Here is an 8,529-nt window from a genome sequence, read left to right as displayed (position 1 = left end):
AAAGTCATAAATGATAATAAATATGTTAAAACCCTCGGCCATAAAGAGGAAAACGAATTTGCTCGAAAATCAGTTGAAATAAATAAAGGAGATATAAAATACAAGGTTGACAATTAATATCATTATTCGAAGAGATAACAATAATAATGGTAAAACAATAATACGAAGAGACAAACAATTTAGACCAAAAAAAATTAAAATAAAACAAAAAACTAAGATGTAAATACACAAACCCTCTAAAACTGATTTTTGGGATGGGTAACTTAAGGACCCTGGAACTGAGAGAAAAAAAAGTCTAATTCATGATGGAATAACAACTTCTTAGTGAGTTTATATTGCTCTTAGTAATTACTGCCTCTCGGAAAGACACTTGACTTGACAATTGCAGAGAGGTGAATTAAAGTTAAGATCTAAGTGTGAGTGCCTCTCCCATCTGATTAATCTACCACACACCCTTTACATACATAAACTCTTCTGCTTTAATATCTGTATGTTGTTAAATCAAATGTTTATACTTTTGCCTTTTTGAAAGAAGAAATGTACAATGAACAGTGAGGAAGATGATCACACAAAAACAGGGAAAACAAAGAATTACATACTGCGTTTTGCCTCAGTCAAATTACACTCAAACTCGTGCAAGTGTTAACCAATGTGCTTGTAGTCAGTCAGAATCATGTCAATTGTTGGTAATATTGCAGTAGCATTCACGTTTATATTGTTGTCCTTGTCACTGTGCTTTGTTTGTTAAAACCACAGTCAGGTATTATGGAACTAAGTGACATATCTGAACTGATTTATATGGCCCCGCAACGAAGTTGTCGGTGCCATATAGTTTTACCATTTTCCGAAATTCCGAAATTCCGTAATTCCGTTATTCTGAAATTTCGTAATTCCGTCATTATGTCATTTCGCAAAAAAACATTATACGGAGTTTTTTTTCTTTCTAAACGCCTTCAGATATTGGGCTGATTTTTGGTATGTGAGTTAACTATGATGAGTTACAGATCAAGTTTAAGTTTCGTTCCGCTCCCTTATTTTTTGCAAAATTACGGGTTTTGCCCTTTGATAAATTGTCGAAAATCACAGTTATACGGATTTTTTTTCTAAACTCTTTCAGATATTGGGCTGATTTATGGTATGTGATTTACACATGATGAGTTACAGATCAAGTTTAAGTTTTGTTCCGCTCCGCTATTTTCTTGCCGAAATTACGGGCTTTGGACTTGGATAAATTGCTGAAAATCACAGTTATACGGACCTTTTTTTCTAATTCTTTCAGATATGGGATAATATTTGCATGTGAGTCACAGTTATACCGACCTTTTTCCTAATTCTTTCAGATATGGGATAATATTTGCATGTGAGTTAACTAAAATTAGTTACAGAACCAGAACCTGATGAAGGAAATAAACATTAGAATTAAATGTTTAAAAATATAAAACACACCCAGTCATAGTCAGCGGATATAAAACCTGACAGTAATGTGTTGACAAATAGAATAAAATAAAAGCATCGTGACAAAATATATTATATATCAATAAAGGCAACAGTAGAATACTGCTGTTCGAAAGTCATAAATGATAATAAATATGTTAAAAACCCTCGGCCATAAAAAGGAAAACTAAATTATTCGAAAATCAGTTGAAATAAATAAAGGAGATATAAAATACAAGGTTGAAAATTAATATCATTATTCGAAGAGATAACAATAATAATGGTAAGACAATATTACGAAGAGACAAAAAATTTAGACCAAAAATTTTTTAAATAAAACAAAAAACTAAGATGCAAATACACAAACCCTCCAAAACTGATTTTTGGGATGGGTAACTTAAGGACCCTGGAACTGAGAGAAAAAAAGTTCATGTTCCATTAGCAGGAACCGCCGTCCTTGTTGCTCTTGACAATTAGATAATGTCTGTTGATTTGATTACGTAGGTTATTAAGACAAGATTAACATATCAATTATCATATGTGATAAAATATTACACCATAACGTGAAATCGTGTCCGTATAACTAAGACAGACGATTTCACTTTTACCGTTGAAAATCTTATATCACATTGTTTTCTGCTCTTTTATGAAATTAATTTTAAAGGTAGTAGACAGAAATTCTTAAATGGTGTTCCACATAAAGTGTTCTTAAATTAATAGTACATGCAAATGAAAAGTTGAAGATAGGAAAATTGAAGTCTTTTCGCTAGTTCTGATATCAAATTCTAAACGTTCCATGACTTTAGAATATTTATACCCCTGAGTTTTTTTGTTTGTTACTAATCTACATTATATCTGTGACATCCTTTATTTTAAGTTCATTTTATACGTCCCACCAACCTTTTTGTGTATCAAATTAAATTAAGAAATATATTTATACTTTTTATTGAATGAAGTAAAAACCTATCATGCAGAACTAGTTTTATTGAGTCTTTAAAATTTTTCAAATTAACTACAACTTGCATGAGCTACCTACTGCCTTGCTTAACCAAATTTATCTTGCAGGGTAAAAAATATTTTTACACCAATGTATTATACAATGAACCATTGGACCTCATATGTATTGTAAAAATACATCAAAGATAGCAGACTTATAAATTGCCCAAATTAACCTATTTTGTCTGTTAAGGTTCTTTAACATTTTTTGTCATTATAACGGAACTATAAACAACTTTCACACAAGTTGGAGGTTAAACTAGCTATAAAAACAGTTGTAACATCATCGTTTCTTCGGAAAATACCTGTACCACCTCAAGATTATTGCAGTTGTTTTCCATTTGTTGACAGCGCTTGATTTTTGATTTGTTTTTTTTTAATTTGCCTGGGAGTTTAGTATTTTTATTATATACTTTTTTGGTTCACAAGACAAGTGTTGAGTCTGCAGTTGACTTATCACAAAACATTTGTATACTTTTCATTAAAGAAAATAAAATCTATCATGCAGATTTTGTTTTTTTGGGTCTTTGAATTTTTCATAAGCACTACAATTTGCATGAGCTATATACTGCCTTGCTTTACCTTATATATCTTGCAGGGTAAAAAATGTTCTAGCACCAATGTATAATACAATGGACCATAGGACCTCAAATGCTTGTTAAACTTCATCAAAGATAGCAGGCCACATTAAACCATTATGTCTGTTATCCAAATTTGTCAATATGATGGAACTATTAATAACTTTCTCACAAGTGGGAGTTTAAACTAGCTATTTAACCATTTTAAACCCATCATTTCTTTGGAAAATACCTGTACCACCTCAGGATTATGACAGCTGTTTGTTTAAATTGTTCTGTTGATTGACAGCGTTTTTTTCATTTTTTTTTTAATTTGCCTGGGAGTTCAGTATGTTTGTTATACTTTTTTTGTAGACACACGAGTGTCTTCTACATTAGACTCATCATAACATATTTGTGAACACTGCCTGTCTCCACCCAAGTTTATATTAATATAGTTGTTTTGTTTTGGTCTGTTTTTTCGATTAAAAAGAAGCAAAACAATACACTGCAAAAGGGAATGTGTCAATTAAAGTTGTGTTTTGCTTCTTTTTATTTTTTTCCCTTAAACCGCATAGATGCTTATTATCAGGTGTTGTAAAGATAACCAATTGAAATGCTTATTCCCTGGGAGACAAACGGATTTGTTGATAATTGGAAAATTATCAGTAAGGAAGTAAGCTTAATGATCTTGAACATAGCTATAATATCAATTGAATATCCTTTTTATTGACTTGTCAGTGCAATTTATCTGCTTTTATAGAAGTTATTAAAGAGGATATGGTTTAATGGCTTTATCAGTTCTCTGTCGAATAAAATGCATCGAAGGTTACATAATAGAACAACGGAAAGCCTTGAAATCCTATCTATTTTTGACTTCTTTATTTATATGGATAAAACTTAATGAATAATGAAAGATAACTAAAAAGCTTACAATGATGTAATCTAAGTTGAATAACCCTGGAGTCACAAGAAAAGATAAATAATGATCTACTGAAAAAAGACAAAAAAATAGCAATTATTATTAAAAAAAATAAATTACCAATATTAAAGTGGAAGGCAAAGGTCTTAAAATAAAACAACAAAAGTAACTAAAGGTAAGTTTTGCATTTTTGGTGGTAAACAATGAATTAAAAGAAACAAAAGAATATCTGTCCGGCCATATTATGTTACTAGTATTTCAACTTATTTGGACGATTTCGGACAATCTTTTTAACAGTTGTGACAAAAAAGAGAAGGCAATCAAAAGCAATGTGTTGACGATAATAGCTTTGTTTTTGCGCGTTTTGTCTGCATTAGACTCATTAGTGACGCTAAGATTTAAATAGTTATTAAGCCAAACAAGTACAAAGTTGAAGAGCATTGAGGACCCAAAATTCCTAAAAGTTTTACCAAATACAGCTTAGGTTATATTTGCCTGGGATTTTTAGTTACATAGTGTGTTAGTGACCTAATAGTAATATGATAAAAACAGGAACAGTAAATTCCATATGGGGCGAGAGCGAACCCATATGGAATTTACTACCCTGTATCTATCATATTAGGTCACCAGCACACGATGTAACGAATTTATCTTACCGACTATCTTTATTTGTTGAATTAAGACTAAAGTTATTTCTTATTTGCTATGATGACACATTTTCTTATTTCTGTATTAAAGTGTTCAAGTGTTCAATTTTAAGAACCTTCTTCAATTGGTCTGCACTATATAAAGGCAACAGAAGTATACCGCTGTTCAAACAATAAATATGTATTATCAACAACCTTGATATCAACAATATTAAACAGAACTTTAATAGTTTTAAATAAGCAAACAGTGCCCAAGTCGTAAATCCACAACTTATCATGTATTAAAATAAGCCCCGCCTCTCTACTAATCTAATATTGAATATACACGGTCTCCACGAGGTCGCTTTTAACCAATCATAACTCTAGAAATGAATAGGAGGTACGATAAAAGAAAATCCATAGAATTAGATAACCCTGTTAAAAAACTTGCATAGAAAAAGGAAGATTGGTCAAAAGTAATCTCACCAAAAAGACAAGATTTGACTCGTCTGCTCAGGAAGAGACAGCAGTTTTTGCTCCACTTGTTACAGCTTGAGTTTAAACATCCATGAAATTTATTAATTTAGCGAGCTATTTAGTAAATGAATAATAATTTAATCAAAATTATGAAAATAAGGCTTGTTTGATATACTGCTACATTAGGTCTTCGTTGTTTTGGTGATTAACTGTTCTACAATGAATACAATTCATGGGAAAAATTATGTAACAAAAAATATTTTTTTGCTTGTTTTCCTTAATTTCTTTTTATTATTTTCTGCATGTTTTAATAGGTGATATATGTCTTTTTGCACTTTTAATAAGCCAAAATTAAAATTTGTGCTCAACAGAGTCAATGATGAAAACACTGTTACATCCAAGAGAAATCTTGCAATGAAAATGTCAATTGTATATAGGAATTCTTTAGTATGAATGAACTAGTATTTATTTGTTTAGGGGTCAGCTGAAGGACGCCTTTTCTCGCTACATTGAAGACCTGTTGGCGACCTTCTGCTGTTGTCTTTTCTATGGTCTGGTTGTTGTCTCTTTGACACATTCCCCATTTCCATTTTCAATTTTATTAAAGTGAAATAAAATACCACCTTCGAAAAAAACAGTCGAAAAGAAAGTGACAACCCCATAGCAAAAAATAAATCCGAGGAAAAGACAAACAACAGCTACACATCACTATATAGAAAAATAGAACAATAAAAAATGAACACGCACGTACCCAATAAAGAAACCGGATGTGATTTCATTAACTTCAACAGCAATATGCAGATCCTGTTACACATGTGGCACCTATCGTGGTGATCGTAGTTAGTACACATTTGAATATTCCCAAATCGAGGAAAATAACATGGAATTGTGCTTATGGCCATCGGAAAAAATTGTGGTTATGACCATCGGAACAAATTGTGGTTATGCCCATCGGAACAAATTGTGGTAACGACAATTGGAACATACTATGATAGTCGTTTGTGAAACAGATAGTCGTTAAATTTGTAAAACACTTTCGAAAGGATGACCTTAACTTTATTAAGTGGACCATTGAAAACAGCATCAACATTTATAAACACAGTTGTTGTTTTGAATTGTATCAGGACAGATATAACTGTTGTATAGGGATTAAAGTACTTTTAAGGGTTCACATATATAATATTTCTGATGATACAAATTAAAAAATGTTATACGTTAAAATGGTTTTGTAATAGATTTAGTCAATATTTAGGTTTAAATCATAGACATATTTCTACGACGTTCAAATAAATCATTTTAGGTATTTTAGGTCTGATGTTTCCACTATTTAAATTGAATATATGTCAAAATGTTTTCAAAGTAGAAAAGAAATTAATGAAAACGTCCGTTCAAATCATTAACATGTGTTCCAAATTACCATGTCAATACACACTTCTATAATTATTACATGAGATTTACAAGATAAAATACCCACTGTTGAACATTCTGTAATTTATATGCAGTTTTTTTCCAGAACATTACAACTATGACTGAAACACTCGCTTTCATTTTTCTTACAGTAAATCATGAATAAGAAGATATGGGAAACGGAGAGTTATTTTGGATTTTGATAATTATATTCCTGAGAGAAGGTAAGCATATAAGCCAGAATTTCAGTCTTCATATTTCACTATGATATTATATGTATGCCTCTATCACCCAGTAGACGGATCAAAAAGCGATTTCCATCAGTTGACCGGTTAAAGATATAAGGAGATATGGAATGAGTGCCAATGAGACAACTCAAGTCACAATTTTCAAAAGTAACTATTATAGGTCAAAGTACGGTATTCAACACGGAGCTTTGTCCCACACCGAACAGGCAGCCATAAAGGTCAAACAAATGGCTAGTGTAAACCCATTCAAACAGGAAAACCAACAAATCTATATTAAAACAAGAATGTGTCCAAAGTACACGGATGCCCCACTCGCACTATCATTTTCCATGTTCAATGGACCATGAAATTGGATAAAAAATATAATTAGGCATTAGAAAAATGATATCATAAGGAACATGTGTACTAAGTTTCAAGTTGATTGGACTTCAACTTCATCAAAAACTACCTTGACAAAAAACTTTAACCTGAAACATGCACTTTCATTTTCTATGTTCAGTGGACCGTTAAATTGGGGTCAAAAGTTTAATTTGGTTTGAAAATAAAAAAGATCATATCATAAGGAACATGTGTACTAAGTTTCAAGTTGATTGGACTTCAACTTCATCAAAAACTACCTTGACCAAAAACTTCAACTTGAAGCGGGACAGACGAACGAACAGACATACGAACGAACGAACGGACGGACAGACGGACGGACGGACGAACGAACAGACAGACGTACAAACGGACGCACAGACCAGAAAACATGATGCCCCTCTACTATCGTAGGTGGGGCATAAAAACCACGAGAAACGAGAAAGACTTATGAACCACATCAACAAACGACAACCACTGAAGATCCACTGAACATCATACGGTATGCCTGTATGTATTGACCTGATAATCTGTTCAATAGTATATGAAGTGTTTTACAGATTGGTTATGATTTGTTCATGATCAAATTACTTATTCTCAAAATAACGCCCTTTATAGGACATAAAACATGTTCTTATTGTTTCTCATTATTCTCGTAGATTTTGATCTGATTTTTTAGTTCTTCAATGAATATGTGTACATTTTATGATCGAGTTCACGTTACCTTCCTTGATAATTAACATGCTTGTACTTTTCGTAGGATTACACCCTAAAAATACGTGTCGTCCGTGTACATCTCGTTTGACTTATTTTTTCAACGCTGACACATGTGATATTGTATTTAATCTTTACAAGGACACTCCACAAAAAGGGATAAAGCTTTGCATCTACATGTACCAATGAAAGACAAAACAACATTTATTTCACTGTATTGTTTCGGCAGTGATATTTTGATTGCAAAAGGCTTATTCAGAATTCAGTATCATTTGCAGAAATCTTTTTCACTAACTTCAACAACATCATATTCCAACTTTATCATTAAGGACAAATAAAGACTTCGCTTTTATCACAGTGACTGCACTACAACCAAAAATGATCAATGATGTTTATAGACGAGGGAATCATATATGTTAGTAAATAAAAAAATAGTTCGACCACATGGACACATAATGTTCTTTTTAGTCTGATATTGAAGCACTATGATTTAGTTCCCACCTGATTACGATTAAGCATCTCATATGTTATTATAAATTGAATATATCTGTCGATAACTGTGATTCATGTGTTGTCTCAACAGTAGTCCGAATTAATGTATTATAAATTAACTGTTATATTATCCTAGTATAAATGATGAGTTTATTTGCCCCTCTGGAGTTATTTCTTGTTATACATATGCTATTTTTAAGATCATAATTATATGTCTATCATGGAAAAAAGATAATCATTGAATTAATACCAAATCATCAACAGAGGATTTGCTTTTTTAAATGGTTAACTATATACTT

Source organism: Mytilus trossulus, chromosome 4 (genome assembly GCF_036588685.1).
Source record: "Mytilus trossulus isolate FHL-02 chromosome 4, PNRI_Mtr1.1.1.hap1, whole genome shotgun sequence".
In the NCBI taxonomy this organism is placed as follows: Eukaryota; Metazoa; Mollusca; class Bivalvia; order Mytilida; family Mytilidae; genus Mytilus; species Mytilus trossulus.
Note: the sequence above shows the minus strand (reverse complement) of the source record.